The sequence below is a fragment of the Pan troglodytes genome, chromosome 8 (genome assembly GCF_028858775.2).
Source record: "Pan troglodytes isolate AG18354 chromosome 8, NHGRI_mPanTro3-v2.0_pri, whole genome shotgun sequence".
Lineage (NCBI taxonomy): Eukaryota > Metazoa > Chordata > Mammalia > Primates > Hominidae > Pan > Pan troglodytes.
Genome location: NC_072406.2, coordinates 16,275,889 through 16,296,853, shown reverse-complemented (window position 1 = coordinate 16,296,853; position 20,965 = coordinate 16,275,889). Strand labels below are relative to the sequence as shown.

The 20,965-nt window shown below is 41.2% G+C and overlaps 1 long non-coding RNA gene across 1 annotated transcript in view; it reads right to left on the bottom strand.

The window, feature by feature from the left end:
• LOC129136240 (uncharacterized) overlaps positions 1-20,540 on the bottom strand; it is a 62,777-nt gene extending 42,237 nt beyond the window's left edge. Inside the window, exon 1 of the long non-coding RNA XR_008537652.2 lies at positions 8,752-20,540. This is a non-coding gene — a long non-coding RNA (uncharacterized LOC129136240). The remainder of the gene's footprint in view (positions 1-8,751) is intronic.
• Positions 20,541-20,965: the final 425 nt, after the last annotated feature.

Sequence of the window (20,965 nt, the reverse complement as noted above, 5' to 3'; positions counted from 1 at the left end):
AATCTTGTTCAAGTCAGTTCAATGAGAGTCCCCTACCCTTGATTCCAATCACTCTTCGTAGCTGATCACAACCCTCACTCCTCAGCATCCCTCAGTTGACATCTGCCCACATTGAACTGCCTTCAACAAGACTCCTGTCCAGCCCATTTATCCAGAATTTTTTCCCCTGATGTTCCCTCTTAGTAATTTTCCATTCACTGACCCCCGACCCTGCTCCAAGGCTGTAAATTCTCACTTTTCATTTTTGTATTTGAAGTTGAACCCAATGTGTCTTTCCTAGTCATTGCAGTAGTCCCGTTGAATAAGATCTTCCATGCCATCTTAAGGGTCAGCAGAACCTTTTCTTTAACAGTAGGCATATCTAGGCAAGTCATCAATCTTAGGATGGCATAAATTATATATCCCCAAGCATATGGAAGGTATGTGAGTAACTTAGCATTTCTGTTCCCTTTACCCTCTTGTATTTTTTATTTTAATTTACTTTACATTCTGCCATAAAAAAAAACAAGGATTCTGAAATCTCTAATAAAACACATTATCTAGATTATGAAGGACTAAATGAAGATGCTGGGTGGCTGGGAGACTGGGCCCCATACCTCCAGGATCACTCCTAACCAGTGCATCTTATATATATAAGTTACGGCAGGCGGGTTCCTACAATGAGCAGACCCAAAAATGCATGGTAGCTTAAACACGAAAAAGTAACATAACAGAATTATGTAAGTGAATAAATTACTGAATGATCAACATCTACACAAAGACCCTGCAATCTTCCCCATTTACCTTCTAAGTTCACCCTATAATCATCTAAAGAATATGGAGAAGAGGTTCATGGAAAGTCCTGCTGGATCCAGTTTGGAAGTAACTCACTTCCCTTCGGCTTTCATTCATTACCAAAACTCGCTGGTGTGGATGCTTCTGACAGCAAGGCAGGCTGGAAAATGTGGTCTCTACCTGCAGCAATTTCCTAATATGGGAAGCATAATATAGGCAAGTCCTCCTGGCCTCTAGACTCAGTATTAACTTATTGATTAAAGCTTGAGATTTCTGCAACAACACAAACTCTCTTATTCTATAAACTAGCCATGCTGATTTTAAAATACAAACATGCCTAAAGACAGAGATAATGATAGGAAAGTCATCCTCATTATGGTGCAAGTAGCTTATTGTAGCTACATTTTGTGATGTGGTACGGTGTTGGGAGACCATTGTTCATGGGTCTCTTGGGTTTCCTATTGTACCTACAGGTTGTGATGTGGTATGGTGTCTGTTGGGTTTCTTATTGTACCTACAAGTTGTGATGTGATATGGTGTTGTGAGACCATTGTTCATGGGTCTCTTGGGTTTCTTATTGTAGCTATAAGTTACAATGTGGTACAGTGGAGCCCATTGTCCATGGGTCTCTTGGGTTTCTGCCTGTCCTGTGAGCAGAGGCACAGGTTACCTTTGCTTTGGACAATCTTCTCAAGGAAGTTTGTAGAGTGAACAACTTGGGTGACAATGATCATGTCTCCTTCAGAGAAAAGGACCAATCCACTTGCAGCCTGGGAATATGGATCCTGCCTCCCCCTAGAGGATCATGCCATAAAAGATCTGGGACCCATCATCTTTGGTTTCCACCCTTGTGATGTAGCCCAGTGTGTATGCAAGTATCACTTGGCTTTTTGTGCTGCCTTGTGGGAACTAAGTTTTGGGAACCAGCATAATAGAAATGATATCTAGACAACTGTAATTGCTGTGATAATAAATTGTCCTTTACCTGCAACCTGGGAACCTCACATCCTCTACCAGAAACCATGAAATGGCATCAGGCTAACCAAGTTAGTGTACAAGTGGGGCAAAGTCTCAGCTCCTTCACAGATCTTGACAAGAATTAATGTCATATAATTAAAAAAAAAAACAGAGGAGGTATGTGCTTTCATCTTCACCTAGAGCCAGACTTGTCATGCACCATCTGTAGAATAAAGGTACCGATGCCTCAAGTCTTGTTTAAGACCCTAGATCCATAAGCTCATAGAAGCAAAAGATGTTGCAAGCATGTTTCTTGCTGTATATTCTTGCTTTGGAGGCAGCTAATTGTAGAATACTCATTTAGACAAATTCTATTATTTTCATCTTTATATTCCTTTATTATACTGTTTATGTGTATTAGCTATACATATTATTCCAGATGATTCTTTAGAAGTTAATGACACTGTCCTAACCATGATGCATCTTAATAGGCATATTTAAGAATATATAAAAATACGTAAGACCCCCTCACTCCAGAAAGAAGCAAATAACAAACCAAAATATATCATCACACACCATGAATGTTCAGCCTTCTCTGAGGTGTGGGAACAAGATTTTAAACCAGGTTCTCCATCCTGATTGTATCAGATGTTGATGAGATTACATCACAACAAGGATCTCGCTATGAATTTTTAAGGTGAAAATATATAACCTTAGAGTTCAAAAAAATCAAAAAGCTAATGTTGCCATTTTGGGTACAACAAAGAGTATCTCAACAAGGTGACTTTATGCAAACTCATGGGCTTCTAGTGATGAAATCAGTTGGTTTAGAGTAATAAAAGTAAATAATGGTTTCTGCGTGTCTTGAGGATTCAGTTAGTTAAATGGAATCCCTGCTGGGCTGGCTTCCCTGAGAATCTACTTGGTACATGTAAAGACGATAAAGGTCATTTTTCCATAAGCAATTTCATTGTTTTGACTTTAATCTGAAGCAAATTATCCTTCTTCGATAAAAGTGAAGTGGTGTAATCATGCACGGTACTTTCAAAGTCAGAAATGTAATATTATGCCAGAATATTAAAATCACATTCAACTCATGTCTCTGGGTATATTTGATCATAATAGGGCCCTTTCCAGTTTATGTAATCACTGGATACAACAACAGTTAACTTATCATCAGCTAAGTAAGCAGAGCCAGGGCCTGAGTGTTTGTGAATCTGAAGCTATTACCTGTGAATAACCAAGACGTCATCATATACCTCCCTTTCAGTGAACATTTCTTTATTCTCTCCGGAAATAATGAGTATGTGCTACAACAGATTTCTATCAATGTCCAATAGAATGGGAAATTAGAACCGGAAGAGCATTGTTAAAGTTTTCTAAGTCTCCTGCCTAATTTTTATTAAACCTAATGCAGTATCTCCACTTGATCAGATAGTCTATCACCATGAAGTAGAAGATTCTCAACACCTCTGTGAAATAAATACTACAATCACCCCATGTGATGAAGGGCAACTGGGAAACTGAAGGATTTTTGAATGTCAGAAATGAGGTACACATCCAAGTGTTTCTGACTCCTGGGTCAAGCTGGGATCAGGGCAGGGAAGAGGAAGAGACATCTCTAGGAAAGTGAGGATGCATCATCTGATAAGACGCCAGAAGAAATGACAAGAGCATAGGAAAATCTTTTTCCATTTTTCATGTGTCAGGAATTTAAACACGTCGCCATTTGATTTCTCTGTAATAGACAGATCCCTCCTATTCGTCCATTAAAAATTACCATGTGTGGGCTGGGCACAGTGACTCACACCAATCCCAGCACTTTGGGAGGCTGAGGTGGGAGGATCGCTGAGCCCAGGAGTTTGAGACCAGTCTAGGCAACACAGTGAGATCCCCATGTCTACAAAAAAAAAAAAAAAAAAAGAAAATATGATCAAGTGCTAAGAGAAGGAGCTATTTGGTCTCTGGGGATGTTTCTGGTCTATGTACGGGCCGCAAGGTCCTCATTCAGGGCATTCTTTGAGCATTTCTATAGAGGGAAGAGTAACAAACAAGTTGGCATGGACATGAACTTTTTTTTTTTTGAAACAGAGCCTTGCTGTGTTGCCCAGGCTGGAGTGCAGTGACACAATCTCAGCTCCCTGCAACCTCTGCCTCCTGGGTTCAAGGCATTCTCATGCCTTAGCCTCTGTCTGAGTAGCTGGGACTACAGGGACGTGTCACCACATCCAGCTAATTTTTTTTTTTTTTTTTTTTTTTTAGTGGAGATGGGTTTTCAGCAAGTTGGCCAGGCTAATCTTGAACTTCTGGCCTCAAGTGACCTGCCTGCCTCTGCCTCTTAAAGTACTGGGATTACAAGTGTGAATTCTTTTCTTTTTTTTTTTTTTTTTTTTGAGATGGAGTCTCACTCTGTTGCCCAGGCTGGAGTGAAGTGGCGTGATCTTGGCTTACTGCAAGCTCCGCATCCTGGGTTCATGCCATTCTCCTGCCTCAGCCTCCCGAGTACCTGGGACTACAGGTGCTCACCACCATGCCCAGCTAATTTTTTTTTGGATTTTTAGTAGAGACGGGGTTTCACCATGTCAGCGAGGATGGTCTTGATCTCCTGTCCTCGCGATCCACCCGCCTTGGCCTCCCAAAGTGCTGGGATTACAGGCGTGAGCCACCGCGCCAGGCACAAGTGTGAATTTTGACATAAATCAGATGGGAATAGTAGAGGTGGTTCTGTCTGGAAGTTAGGTCAAGAGAGGACAGTTTCCTCAGCACGCAGGCCAGCTGGAAGCCAAATGTCCACAGGAGTGCAGGATGGAGCAGAGAAAGCCACAGGAAGGGTTGTCAACCCCCAGATGGGTGCAGGTAACCCCGTCCAGATGGGTGCTGGTTCAGCCAGAAAAGATCATGACTATCCCAGTTTGTGAGCGCATGAGTATTGAAGTGTGAATGCGTGCATATCTCAGTGTGCGAGAGCATGAGTACCCCAGCGGTAATCTGTGTGTATTTCAGTGTGTGAGAGCGTGAGTACCCCAGCACGAATGCATGCGTATCTCAGTGTGTGAGAGCGTGGGTACCCCAGCATTAATGCGTGCGTATCTCAGTGTGTGAGAGCGTGAGTACCCCAGCACGAATGCGTGCATATCTCAGTGTGTGATAGCGTGAGTACCCCAGCGGGAATGCATGTGTGTCTCAGTGTGTGAGAGTGTGAGTACCCCAGCATGAATGTGAGCGTATCTCAGTGTGTGAGAGTGTGGGTACCCCAGCGGGAATGCGTGCGTATCTCAGTGTGTGAGAGCGTGGGTACCCCAGCATGAACGTGTGCGTATCTCAGTGTGTGAGAGCGTGGGTACCCCAGCATGAATGCGTGCGTATCTCAGTGTGTGAGAGCGTGAGTACCCCAGCATGAATGCGTGCGTATCTCAGTGTGTGAGAGCGTGAGTACCCCAGTGTGTGATCCCAGTATTTGAATGCATGTGTACCCCAGTGTGCATGCATGAGTATTCCAGTGTGTGAAAGCTGGAGACATAGTGAAGCTATGTGATTCACTCTCACAAATCAAGAACCAACAACGTGTAAGGCTGGTGGGTTCAGCCCAGTAATGCACAGCATGGTTAGTGACAAAAGAGAAGGAAGACTAAGTGCACAGCTGGCCAGGCCATTCAAAACAAAAGTGTGTAGAACCATGTGTGCATGTGTATATGTTTACCTGTGTGTGCATGTGTGTGTGTGTGCATGCATGTGTGTGCCTGTGTGTGTGTGTGGATTCTGAACCTGCCGAAATGCTTAAAGCAGACAGGATATGATGCAATTTTCTTCAACCAAAGCTGAAATGTACATTTCTCATCTAGAGTGGAAATGAGAAGATAATTTGAAAAACATGAGCATTTTGTTAAATTAATCCAGGTAGAAGGAGGTCATCAGCTGTAATTTAATAAAACTAATTGGAAATTAACTACCAATAAATAATTTGTACCCTGAGGCTTTGAAATTTACCATAAAGCAATGTGGTACTCAGCACAGCTGCTCTGCATAGCTTGAGCGGGCCCCACAGGCAGGAAAGGGTGAGGGGAAGGAAGAGCAGGAACTGCGGCCGGAAGGCTAAATCACGTCAGGGGAAAACCTTGAGTTTGCTGGTGCAGGAAATTTTGCCTATGGGAAAATGCATACTTTCTGTCTAGAGTCATGGAGTCTCCGTGTGAGGTTGGGGTGGTGAGGATCGGGCTCAAAGATAACACAAATGCATGTGTAGCCAATTGCCAAGGGGCACAGTGAACAGGGACTTGTCCTTTCCCTGTTATGGCTTTCGAATCTCAGAGTAAGTGGTGACCTGGGGAATGTGGGTGTGTGGAACCTTCCCCACCCCACCGGACCGCATTTCCCAGTAACAGGATGGATGCCATCCATTCGACTTTGCACCATCTCCAGGTCTCCAAAGACCCACGTATGACGGAAAGAAACATTTGCCAACATGAGGCCTGCCTTAGCCACCAGCAGCCACTTAGAAGACACCGTGAAATCAGGAAATGAGATTCTCAGGCTTCACAGGGTCTTTGTTAATGTTGCTTTCTTCGTTTCCTAAAATCCATTTTTTTTTTAAATTAAAAAAAAGTCCAGCTCAGAAGTAAATGGCTTAATTTATCCTAAGACTATTTTGGAAACATACACCTTCAGACTTGCAGCTAGATCTAATTTATCCCTGGACAATGGCCTTTCTGAGGTCCCTGAATCATAAACTCCATTCTCAAACCAGTCATTGAAAAAGATACAGTATATACGCTCTGCCCAAGAAATATGATTTTTTCCTGCAAGGAGACAGAAAAGAGGAAAGACACTTGAATTTGTTCAGCCTTTCCTTTGTTATTTTTATTTCAAATGAGTGGAGTGTTTTAAAAGCTTCATCTACAAAATTAGGGGGTAAAAATCACAGCTACAGAAAGCTAAAAGCATCCATCCAATGGCATCAAATATTTATGGGTGTAAACTTTGAATGAAAGATCTCAAGTCACTTTGAAATGTTTTAAGTGAATAATTAAATTTTAAAGCAACCACTGTGCCGGGCGCGGTCGCTCACGCCTGTAATCTAGCACTTTGGGAGGCCGAGGCAGGCGGATTGCCTGAGCTCAGGAGTTTGAGACCAGCCTGGGCAACATGGCTAAACCCCATCTCTACTAAAAAAGTAGCTGGGCGTGGTAGCTCGCACCTGTAATCCCAGATACTCGGGAGGCTGAGGCACGAGAATAGCTTGAACCTGGGAGGTGGAGGTTGCAGTGAGCCAAGATAGTGCCACTGCACTCCAGCCTGGGCAACAGAGTGAGACTCTGTCTCAAAAAAGTAAAAATAAAATAAAATAAAACAACCGCTGGAAGGCCTGGTGCTGTGAGTGGCACCGTCGTTGCAAGGACCACACTTGGGCTTGTTTCTGCCGCTTGGTCATGAGACAGAACAAAATCCATTGGGGATGTTATGGAGAAGGACAACGTGGCTAAACTGAAGGAAGAATTTTCTCTTTTTTTCTTTTTCTTTCTTTTTTCTTTTTTTTTTTTTTTAGAGACGGAGTTTCTCTCCTATAGCCCAGGCTGGAGTGCAATGGCATGATCTCGGCTCACCGCAACTTCTGCCTCCCGGGTTCAAGCGATTCTTCCGCCTCAGCCTCCCAAGTAGCTGGGATTATGGGTGCCCGCCACCACGCCCTGCTAATTTTTGTATCTTTAATAAAGACAGGGTTTCACTATGTTGGTCAGGCTGATCTTGAACTCCTGACCTCATGACCTGCCCGCCTCGGCCTCCCAAAGTGCTGTTATTACAGGCATGAGCCACCAAGCCCAGCTGAATTTTCTATTAACCCTGACTGAGCAGCAATAAATAGGCCACCAGTAATAGAGAACATCAGGTTAGCTGGATGGACAGCTGTCAGCAGCAGAAAGAAGGTTTTTAATTGAGGAGGAAGTTAAATTACATTCACTTAAAGGTTACATTCAGTTCTGATATTTTGATGCATGTTTTACAAAATATTGTATTCTACGGCAAGAGTTATTGCTCTCTACACTTTCCTTGGGAGGACTTACATTATGGTCCACTGTCCCCAAGAAAAACCCTTGAGGAGATACAGGCTTCAGAGTTCTTCTTTTCTTTTTCAATCTTCAAAATATGGTATATTCACCATATTTTTCCACAGGACCCTAAGCAGGGCTAGAGCAGTCATCTATTTGTAAAATACATTAATACATCTGTACTAATTGTATACATATTCAGAATAAAGGACTTAGAAAGCTTATCATCAGTATTGTATAAATCTGCTCACTTTTTGCTGCCATATATATTTTGGTGTCAGTTCTACAAATATGACTTTGTTTTCAGACTTTTCCTGATTTTAGAATTTGCACATGAGAAATCATATCTTAGATTTTAGAATCAGCCATTACCAAGGTTTAACTCTGGCCCCATCTGCTAAAAGACATGTCCTTGAGCAAACGATTTCATCAGTTTCTCTTTAGCATGTTACGATGGGGGTTAGAAAAGGCTGAGCGGCATGTCCCTGTGTGATAGTACATTCCAAACCTATGACTGGAAATAAAAAGCGTTGTATTTTCACTGAGGTCAGAAAAAAACATCAGAGCTTACTAGAAGATGCGTGCCCTCCTTCCTAGAGTAAAAGCTCTTTGAAGTAGCATTTGTATGTTTTTGTGTTTGCAGCCAGTACTCTATACTCTAATTTTCTAAAATTAAATTGAATTACAGTGAGGAAAGAGAAATTCGGTGAAGAGATGAAAAGACTCCTGAGTCATTCTGAAGGCTTCTCTGGAAGGAAGCCCTAGAATTCACTTTTGCAGTGCTTTCAGAAGAGGATGAAATCAGCCCCTTCCAGCCTCAGTCGTCCTGCCCCACAGAAGGCCTTGGGGATAATAGCCCTGAGGTCCCTTCTTTTCCTGTATTCTTAAGAATTCACAGTTCTTTTTGGAGAGGAAGATGGCAAATTAATAATAATAATGATAGTAATGTAACAATAATAATAAAACAAAGACCTACCTTAGAGTTGTCAATTAAACAGTACCAATATATAGCTCAGGTAGTTTGTGTTTGATAAGATGATTCACTTTGCACCAGATTTGAGAATATCCTGTTGTACTTCTTTGCAAATTCTTTTCTGAAACAGGATGTTTTCATTGTCTTACGATTGCTGCTATAGAAAAGAAAGGCCCTGATTTGAAATAGGCTGGTATCCCCTACTGGGAGAAAGCAGTAGTCCCTGTGTCAAAGCCTTTCCTCAAAACGAAAGTCATGTTGCTTTTGGAATGAATTCCGGGAGCTGAAGGCCTGCTGTAGCTCCCTGTAAATCAGACTTCCCGGCTAGATTAAGCACTCAACAATGCTGAACAGACCCCAAATGTTATTGCAAGCAAAATCCTATTTTAATCTGCCCTCCTGACTCTTGGAATGTTAAATTCAACTGCAACTTGGAAAGTTCCATCCCTTTGATCTCCCATCGAAGTGGGCTTATTTTTGAAGTAAAAGCTGCTTACTTTGGGATTTGACGTCTTCAAAAGTACTTTTTTTAAGTCAAATACGTTAAGCATCCTCTCTGATTCATGAAAAGGCAGTTTTTCTTTCCCTTGGGATGCTGTATTTATATGAAGGCATGGGAGGCAGGGAAGAACAATGTGGAATGTGTGAGTTTGTAAGATGTTCACATTCCCAAAATAAATGGGATCTGCTGCTTTAAGGGTAGTAGGCAGTGTGGGTAGGTGCCCGGTGCAATTGACCTCCTTGCTAGAAAATCACAGATCATTAGCACTGGCAGTGACTCTGTTATATTTACAACCCATTGCAAAACAGCAGTGAAAACAAAGCAGTGTGGGTGAAACACAGAATCTATCATCTATCACGCTTTGCCTAGTAAAGCCTCTGTAAGTGCTGGCATCTTTGCTGCGAACCCAGACAAGCCCTCTTCTGTTTGGGCATAGGATAGTTCTGACCTAGAAATGACCACCTAGAAACAGGCAGAACCAGAACACGGTATTTAGAGGAAAGAGGAGGAGGGAGGAGGAATTGGCTTAGCAATGACCCACAAGTATTCAAAGGGTGTCCTACACAATGCTGTGTGGCACCCTTGGCCAGACTGCAGGTGCCTTCAAGCTGAAGGCTTTATCAAGATAGATGGACAGGTTCTTCAGGCCCAGTGGAGCTTTACAGGGAGGTGCAGGGAGGAAGAGAAGTTCTGAGATCCTGCTGCAACCTGCCCACCGCTCTTCATTCCTGCCGATCATGGGTAGTTAGGGTATGTGACCATGCCCTCCATTCAACCTTGTAAGATTAAGCTCTTTCTCTACAATGTGACTCAACTCATAAGTGACCTTCTATGGAAATGAATTCACTTTGCAGCAGTGATTACTGTAATGACCTCTTGCTCCTCCACGGTGGCTTTCATCTGAGAAGCTTCAGCACCTTCTAAACAATAATTAGCCACATCACTATGTGGTCTTCGCAATTGAATAAATTAAGCACAATCAACCTTGAACTACCTGAATCTTAATGACTTACATGGGGCCACATAATGGCTAGTGGCACACCACGAAGAACCTGAGAACGTCCATGTCCAGTCCCTATTCTAGCCTGTGTTAAACGGTGTTATTTTAATTCTGTTTTTGAAACTATATTCTACTAACATACTTAGAAAAAGATGATTCATTGAGTTTTGTCCATCTCAAATGAGGAAAGAGAGAAACAAGGATAAACTGAAGGAAAACATAACTTGAAGAGGGGAGAAAAGAGAAGCGGGACTTATCCTCGGTGAGGTTTGGAAAGTACTGTGATTCTGCACACTTCATCTCATGACATATTTACGTTTCTAGGAATCAAGTGCTCAAAGCACCCTCATTCTAGGCCTCTGCTCTGAGTTCACACTCTAGGTGGGCCCGTTCTTCCCAAGGTGACTTCACGTGGCACTGCTCTCTCCCTTCTCCAATCCTGCAGTCCTGTCATCTTTTTAGCCTGTGTTGCTAATATTAGATGGCATACTAGGATGGAAGTTAAAGTAATTCATCCTAAGTTTGGGATTAACTTTGAATTTTTGATAAAGCCTAGCTTTTGATAGAAGGTTAGTAAATGTAAGTTGAATAAAAGGAAGAAAGGAAGGGAGGGAGGGAGAAAAGGAAGAAAGAGGGGAGAGAAGAAAGGAAAAGAAGAAGAAGTGTAGGTGAATAGAAGTATAGAGACAGAATGTTTAAGAAGTCCAGCTGGGTAAATTTGGGAATTATCCCTGAGAGGCAAGGATAGTTCATCATAGATGAATCAATAAATGCAATATACCACATGAAGAGAATGAAGGATAAAAATTACACGATCATTTCAGTAGATTCAGAAAAGGCATTTGGTAACATTCAACATCGTCTCATGATGAAAACTGTCAACACATTAGGTATTGAAGGAACATACCTCAACATCATACAAGCCATACATGGCAAGCCCACAGCTAGCATCATACTCGAAGGTAAAAAGCTGAAAGCTTTTTCTCTAAGATCAGGAGCAAGACAGGGATTCCCACTTTCTCCACTTCTATTCAACATAGTGCTGGAGTCCTAGACAGAGCAATTAGGTGAGAAAAAAAAGTAAAAGGCATTCACATTAGAGAGGAAGAAGTAAAATTATCTTTGTGTGCAGATATCATGATCTTATATACAGAAAACCCAGAAGACTCCACCAAAAATCTGTTAGAACTGTTGAATGAAGTTAGCAAAGTTGCAAGATAGAAAATCAACATACAAAAACCAGTAGCATTCTCTACATTAAAAATGAACCACCCAAAATAGAAATTAAGAAAACAATCCTGTTGTAATAGCATCATAAAGAATAAAATACTTAGGTATAAACTTAACTGAGGTGGTAAAAGCTCTATATACTGAAAGCTAAACAACTATGATGAGAAAAATTAGATAAAAATAAATGGAAAAGTATTTCATGTTCATGGATTAGAAAAATTAATATTGTTTAATGTCCACACCACTCAAAAGGATCTACAGATTCAACACAATTCCTATCAAAATTTCAGAGGCTTTTTTTTCAAAGAAATAGAAAAAGGAATCCTAAAATTCATAAGCAATCACAAAGAATTCTAATAGCCAAAGCAATGTTGAGCAAAAAGAACAAAGATAGAGGCACTCTACCTCTTGATTTCAAATTTCATTACGTGCTACGATAATGAAGACAGGATGGTACTGGCATAAAAAAAACAGACCCACAAACCAATGAAATAGAATAGAGAGCCCAGAAATAAATGTACACATATATACAGTCAATTAATTTTTGATAGGGTGCCAAGAATACACAATGAGGAAATGATAGACTCTTCAATAAATGGTGCAGGGAGAACTGAATATCCACATATGGAAGAGTGAAATTGGATCCTTGTACCATATAGAAAAATCAACTCAAAATGGACTTAAGATTTAATTATAAGACCTGAAACTGTAAGACTCCCAGAAGAAAACATTGGGGAAAAGTTTGTTGTCATTGATTGGTCTTGGCAGTGTTTTTCTGGATATGACACCAAAAGCACAGACAACAAATGTCAAAATAAACAAGCAAAATATACCTAACTATAGAGCTCTGCACAGTAGAAGAAACAATCTACAAAATAGAAAGGCAACCTAGAGAATGAAAAAAAAGTGTGCAAGTCATATATCTGATAAGGGATTAGCATCCAAAATATACAAATAATTTATACAAATAGCAAAAAAAAAAAATCAAATAACCTGATTATAAAAGGGATAAAAGACCTGAATAGGCATTTCTCCAAGGAAGACACACAAAAGATAAACAGGTTCATGAAAAAGTGCTCAACATCACTAATTATCAGTAAATCAAAAGCACAACGAGGTATCACCTCACACCTGTGAGAATGGCTATTACTCAGAAAAAAAAAAGATAAGAAGTGTTAGTTACTGAAGATGTAGAGAAAAAGAAACCTGTGTACATTGCTGGTGGAAATACTGGTACAGCCATTGTAGAAAACAGTCGGAGGTTTCTCAAAAAAAAGTAAACATAGAAATATCAAATTGTCCAGCAATTGCACTTTGGGGTATATATCCAAAGGAAATAAAATTAGTATCTCTAAGAGATCTCTGAACCCTGTGTTTGTTGCAAAGTTATTCACTACAGCCACGACGTGGAAACAGCCTCAATGCTCATTGGTGGATGAATGGATAAAGAAAATGGGGCATATTTGTACAAGGGAATATTATTCAGCCTTTAAAAAGAAGGAAATGTTGTCATTTGCAACAACATGGATGAACCTGGAGGACATTATGCTAAGTGAAATAATCCAGGCACAGAAAAATACCACATGACTTCATTTATATATGGAACCTAAAATAGTTAAATTCATAGAAGCAGAAAGGAGAGTGGTGATTACCAGGGGCTGGGAGAAGGGAGGAACAGGGCATTGATGGTCAAAGGGAACAAAGTTTCAGTTATGCCAGGTGGATGCGGTATGAGCTCTACTCTACAGCATAGCGTCCATAGCTAACAAGACTGTATTGTGTACTTAAAATTGCTAAGACAGTGGATCTTATGTGAACGCTTCATAAAACAACAAACAACAACAACTTAACAATAATAATAATGGGGTGGAAGAAAACCCTTGGAGGTGAGGGATGTGTTTACCACCCTGATGACGGTGCTGGTTTCACCGGTGGATACTTATCCTCAAACTCATCGAGTGCAGACACTAAACTTGGACAGGTTTAATTTTATGATTGCATGCCAATCGTACCCCAATCAAGCCATTTTTAAAAAGAAAGAAATTAGGAAAGTAAAAAAAATAAAAATTAAAAATTACAGAAGCCCCGTGGGTTGGCTCTACCACTTCCTAGGAAACCAACTTATAGAGCCTTTCTCTAAGTTTCAGTTTCTTCACCAGTAAAATGAAGATTATAGACATATCTTTATTTCAATATTGTTTGAAAGCTTTCATGGGATAATACACAATTCTTAGCCCTGCTGATTGGTACACAATAATTTGTAACTGTTGCTTCTATTCGTATGAAGAAGAAGAATAAATGAAATAATTATTGTTGTCTTAGAATGCATATTTTCCAGAAGAATAATTTTTTAACAGTACAGTCCCACAGCAGTGAAAAGGAAATATATGTCTCAAGGTGGACTTTTAGTAAAGGTGCAGAAGCAAGTAAATGGGAAAATAATTTTGAATGATTGAAGAAGACTTTTCTTTTGCATCCTTCAACTCCAGGTAGATATAATGAGGTCATCCCTGAGAAGAAAAATGGCATCAAACCAGTCAAATGTGCTGTACTTAACAGCTCCAGCCAAAGATTTGAGGAGCTGACACTTTACATTATTGACGAAAATATAATTCTGTGATTGCGGGTAGATATTGTATAACTTTCTATCTTCCTGGATCTCAGAACCCAGAAAATGCTTCAGGAGTTGCTTCATGTAGATTAATTGGTAATGATGAAAATTACCTAGAGTTCTAAATGTCCTCAGTATTGTAACTTCTGGTCCCCTACTACTAGGCTTTCATGGAATAAAAAGACTTCATTTTCTGTTTTCCTTACTTTTCTTCCCAGTTTATCATGCATCTGTTTTTTTTTTGTTTGTTTGTTTTTTGTTTTGTGGTCATTTTTTTTTTTGTTTTGTTTTTTTTTTTTTTGAGACAGAGTCTTGCTCTGTTGCCCAGGCTGGAGTGCAGTGGAGCCATCTCAGCTCACTGCAACTTCCACCTCCCAGGTTCAAGCAATTCTCCTGCCTCAGCTTCCCAAGTAGCTGGGATTACAGGCACGTGCCACCACGCCCAGCTAAGTTTTTGTATTTTTAGTAGAGATGGGGTTTCACCATGTTAGCCAGGCTGGTCTTGAACTCCTGACCTCAGGTGATCCACCCACTTCAGCCTCCCAAAGTGCTGGGATTACAGGTGTGAGCCACCGCGCCCGGTTCATCTGTGTTTTAAATACAACAAATCCTGCTGCCTCACTGGTGTGTACTCTCCTGAAGAGTTGTCCACGCAGGGCTAATGCATCCTGGAGTTCAGAACATGCACCTTAAAATACGCCATGTTGGCATGTTGATTATTTTGAGTTAGAAGAAATTGAGAATCAGCTGACACAGAAAAAGTTCTTTACCTCCCTTTCAGCTGTCTAAAATGAAGAACAAATTTCCCCTTTTGTAAAGGAAATTTACATTTATAAAGGAAATTCACAGTAGTTAAGGTATATATACCAGGAAGAGAACCGCTCTGAGACAACTTTGAGCACCTGAGAAACTCTTATCTGCGTCACCAGGCAACCTTTCTTCACCGGAAACCCCCTCTCACCCTCCCATAATTTGCCCCTCCCACTCCCCTGGAAGCCCCCAACCCCCATGCACATCTGTGGCTCAGGGTCATAGATAAATCCCAATCATGTGGCTGCTTCTTTCAGTCTCCTATTTTTGTGGGATTTCCATGCATATGTACATCATTAAAATTGTTTCCCCTTGTTAACCTATCTTGTATCAATCTAATTCTTAAACTAGCCACAGGACCTAGAAGGGTAAGAGGAAGCAATTTTTACTCCCCTAAAAGCCCAAAATGCCCACATCTAGAGCCCCATTAGCCCAGGATCTCTGCAGACAGGGGAAGGGGTCGTCCTGCATTGATTTCCCTCCTCTTTCTTTGCATCCATCTGCTGCTTTAGTTTAAGCATTAATGAAAGGCATCCTATCAAACTCAAAGGAGAAATACAGTCAGTGGTTTAAGAAATGGATTAACTGAAGCATCTGCACACAAAGAAACTTCAAATGTTGATGAGTGACTCATTTAATACATGTTAAGTAACGCCCTTTCTCCAACTGCTAGAGTAGAGGATGGGAACTTGATGCTCCCTTTCACGCAAAAACATCATTTGACCCGGAGACCACAGCTTTTCTCAGCAGTGCACCCCAAAGATATTTTACCCCAGATGTTAACATTTGAGCTGCAGAATGCTCAGCACATTACGGGTTCCACCGCAGTTCCTGCCTGAAATTGCCAATTATGTAGTCCAAAACACAAATCTACAAGCAAACATTTTCCATCAAATGCACTCTATTAGCCTACTTCATTGGAGTCCATTTTTTTTCAATTTTAATAATGCCATTATGAACAATGATCAGTTATACAGAGGCTATTTACAATGTTTATGAAATGTTCAAAGCCTCGTCTCATAGTGCATTAGCAGTTCACCAGCTGGGTTCCTGTTGACAGCCACCAATTAATGGAATACCTCGAATAAACTACAGATCATCCCTCTCACGGCATGTATGGGAATGGCCATTATGAAAAATGCTACCAGTGCAGGTTTAAAATTGGTATGTTGTATTTTATGCACAGAGAACATCCTGGGTTTGAGGAGGAGCTTTATGTTTATTTATTGATAGAACAAAAGTAGCCTAATATATTTTGGCTACTTAAAAATAATTACCACTTCCACTTACCCTGGTAAAGAGGGTGGTGGGGAAGTCTGAGGTTAAAGTGCGTTCACTTCACCTGCTGGAGAGCTGCCACCCCGGGTTCTTCATTTCTCCCATCCTTTGTAGCCAAGTGGCCATGTCCTCTCCTCTCCTTAACAGCCCAGGAGGGCTAGAACTTGCTCTCCTTAAAGGAGAGAGAAGTGAGAAGACCCAGAAGCAACCTGGGCTGCATCAGGATTTTCAGAGAGCAGATGTCATCTGTAAATAATGACAAAGCCTCTGAAACCACCCCATGCTTCTTGGTCTGTGTGGAACCCGGAGGCTCCTAGCCCTCTGCTCAGCTCACCCATCCCCTAAAAAGGTCTTCCTCTAGAATGAACGAGCTTCTCCGTGGGAACCCGCAGTGCCAACATCCTAACATTGCATTAGCAAGTCTGTGGCAGATTTTTGTTGCTAAAAATCTCAAAGATTTAAGGGCTCCTATTATCTTCACCCTTCATTCCCCCAATTTGAATCCATTGGTGCAATTCAGGAAGCCATATTACAGACTCTTCTGAAGTCATTTTTATGTTCTCTTTTAGCAAATTTTTAAATAATTTTAAAAATATATTGTAGGAAGAGCACTGGGTTAGGGTTGAAGACCCTTGGGCTCTAAATCTAGCTCCACTTTCTGACCTCTGCAAGCCTCGCTTTTCTGAGCTGTGGAACAGAAATAATAATACCTTCCTAGTCAACCTTCGAGGATAGTCATGAAGAGCAAATGCAAAAATGTGTACATGAATGCTTTGAAAAATCAAAAGCATCAATAAATGTAAAATGTTTATGCTCTGTCTTCCAACATGTCCTCTCAGAAGTCTCAAAATGTTCATTAAATCAACCTATACTTTCTTCACATAAAGAGGTATCCCTGCCTTCCAATGCTACCTAGAAACTGTAGAAGTTAAAATGGAAATAGGTGCATATGGGGTGGAGATAGGAAGCTAGTCCCCCAAAATCCCATGGCACATCACTGACTTGATGAATCCACGCTTGGGGCTATTCTTCCACCATGTGGGATCCAGTACCTGACTGGTCAGAAAGGGCAGACTCACATCAACAGACTCATTGGGGCTGCAAAAAAATAAGTAAATCTCAGGAACCCCAAATCACTAAGCCAAAGGGAAAAGTCAAGCTGGGAACTGCACAAAGCAAACCTGTCTCCCATTTTATTCCTAAATGAAATTGCTACAATTTTTTTTTTAATAAAGCTACCCACCTCCCTCACAATTTACCCACAAGGAAATTCCTTTTGGGCCTCAAGATCTTTACCCTAAAACAGTTCTGTTGAATTTCAACCTGGCAATGTAAGTTGCTAGCTTATCTTCACAGGTGTGGGACAAAGGACAAGCAGACCTCAAAGTCATCCCTCTGCTCACCTGAGACAAATGCACATCTGACGGCTTCCTCTGACCTACTGTTTATCTAAAAATGCAGATTCACTGAGCCAGAATAAGGTATCAGTGACTATTCCTCTACACCACTCTCACGCGTAAAGTGCGTGTTCACTGAAAGGCTGATCAAAGACCGAAAAGAATGCAACCTTTTGTCTCTTATCTATCTATGACCTGAAAGACCATACTTCGAGTTGTCCCACTTTTCTGAGCCAAACCAATGTACATCTTACACATATTGATTGATGTCTCATGTCTCCCTAAAACCTATAAAACCAAACAGTGCCCCAACCATCTTGGGCATACGTCATCAGGAACCCCTGAGGCTGTGTCACCAGCATGTCCTTAACCTTGGCAAAATAATCTTTCTGTATTGACTGGGACCTGCCTCAGATACTTTTGGGTTCACAGGGTTGGACCTGTTACAGATACTTTTGGGTTCACAAGGTGGATCCTTGTCTTACTGCCATAAATTTCCTCTTTGGAACCAGACATGAGGTCCTGTTATCCTGGAGCATGGAGACGGACGCTATTCAACAGTTGTTTAGTGGACAATTTGTGTGAGAAATGGAAATTGTTGGCTAAACAGTAACTAGGCTCAGCTGGGGGTAACTGGAGGACAGGAGGATGATGGAAACACACCTTCCACCAGAACCATGCCCTCTGCCCTAGAGGTGATGGCAGGCTTCCCGACGGTATTTAAGGTATTCCTTTCCTTAAATACCACCGACATGGACCCACCAAACTTCCTATTTTATGCCATTCTTAGGCCATGATTATGGGCCACAGTTTTTAGGATCCGCTCTGTGTCTTTGAGGTGATTCATCAGTGAGGGGTTGATTTCCAAATCTTACCTCTCAGAGAACAATCACGAATTGCTTGTTTCCAAGTCTCAGAAAAAGAACCCAGAATAGAAAGAGAATACTAATTGATTATAAAATTCCAAGCTGTCAGATACTACCAAAAAGTACAAGACAGGACTGCTATGCACCTATTGCTACAGCCAAATTCCAGAACGCTCACAACGGCAAATGCTGCCAGGGAGGTGGAGCAACAGGAACTCTCATCTGTTGCTGGTGGGAATACAAAATAGTGCAGCCAGTGTGGAAGCCAGTGGGGCGGTTTCTCATAAAACTAAACATACTCTCAAGCTATGATCCAGCTACTGCACTTACTGGTATTTCTCCAATGAATTAAAAACTCATGTCCACACAAAGACCTGCACAGGGATGTTTACAGCAGCCTTATTCATAATCACGAAAACATGGAGAAAACCAAGACGTCCTGCAGTGGCTGAGTGAATAAATAAACAGTGGAACATCCAGGCAATGGAATATGATGAAAAGAAATGAGCTGTGAAGCCTTGAAAAGGCATGGGGGATCCTTAAATGCACATTCCTAAGGAAAAGCCAATCGGATACAGGTGACTTCTGTATGATTGTAACTCTAGGACATTCTGGAATAGGCAAAACTGTAGAGATGGTAAAAGGTCAGTGGTTTCCGGGGGCTGAAGGAAGGATAGATGAATAAGTAGAGAACACAGGGTTTTTAGGGCCGTGAGACTTCTCTTTAGGCTACTGTAATGGTGGATCTATGTCATTATACAACTGCCCGAGCTAATAGAATGTACGACACCAAGAGTGAGCCTCAGGTAGGCTGTGGACTCCGGGAGGTGCTGATGTGTCCACGTGTGCTCATTGATCGGAAGAAAGGCACTCTCTGGTGGGGGAATTGATAGCTGGGGAGGCTGAGACTGGGCCTGTGTGGGGACAGGGGGTATAGGGGAAGCCTCTGTATCTTCCACTCAATTTTTCTGTGAACCTAAAACCATATGTTTTAATAATTTTTTTTTAAGTACAAGAGGCCAGTCATGGTGGCTCATGCCTGTCTTTGAGAGGCCAAGGCAGGTGGACTGCTTGAGCTCAGGAGTTCAAGAACAGCCTAGGCAACATGGTGAAACCCCATCTCTACTAAAAATACAAAATAATAATAATAATTATAATTATAACCAGTCATCGTAGCACACTCCTCTAATCCCAGCTACACAGTTGGTTGAGCGGCCAGATCACTTGAACCTGGGAGGCGGGGGCTACAGTGAGCAAAGATCATGACACTGCACTCAAGCCTGGGGGACACAGTGACACCTTATCTCAGAAGAAAAAAAAAAGGAAGAACAAAAGGACAAGAAAGGAAAACTCTAACATATTCTTAAAATTCTGACTTCACTTTTACTTTGTAAGGTGTCTTAATTTTTTATTTTCTGCTTCTATGTTAATGGGATCATAGGCCTGTCGTTCAGGGAAGACACATCCTGCTCAGGCCACAGGCCACCAACATCTCCTGCCCCTGGAAGCACCTCAGGTTCACCTGCTGGGAGAAAAATAAGTAGAGAAGGGCTTCAGACACACGTCCTGTGCAACATACAAGACTTAGAAATGAGTGTTTGCTTGGTTTTTCTCTCCCCATGATGGGGCTGAGCTGGGAGAAGGATTCCTGGCAGCTCTACTCAGTTAAATGTATTTTCTGACAAACTCAAACTGTATTTTACTGGATTCTTCATCCATAAAATTAGGTGGTTAGACTAGATCATCTCTAAGGGATTTGCCAGCTCTAAAGTGGTGCAATTCCATGATCTTATGATGTGGTGCTGAGGTTTTCAATTACATTTTGCTCAATACCAATACGGATTGTCTAGCATCCATGTGACTTGTCACAAGAAAGGGGCATTCTGTAGTATCCAAGCCAAGCCCAGTACTCAGCTTCATTTATTCCATGGCCAATTTACCCAACATTTCATTCAGCCAGATAATTTTCTGCAAAACCTAAGTTAAGAAAATGTAGCTCAGTAGAACTCAAAATAATTAGGAATGCCCAAAGTCAGTCTCAGTGTTGGATTTTGTGCTTATCCATTTGAAAATAAAGAAATCTTATTTGCAACTTATTTCAATGTCAGGACAACAGCAACAAATTCTCACTTTATATATATATATATATATATATATACACACACACACACACACACACATATTCCACTATATATAATTTTTATATATATAATATACATACATACATACGCAAACATATACACACATGTGTATATCTAAAATTAGCATACAGCACACCACTTTACAATAGCATTGTATGTATCTGACATTGCATTTATCTGTTCTAAGAAGCTAGGCAAAAAAGATACAATGTTCAAATGTTGAGCACTTTTCTTTTATTTATTGATTGATTTTTTGTATTTTTAGTAGAGACGGGGTTTCACCATGTTAGCCAGGATGGTCTCGATCTCCTGACCTCGTGATCTGCCCGCCTCCACCTCCCAAAGTGCTGGGATTACAGGCATGAGCCACCGCGCCCAGCCT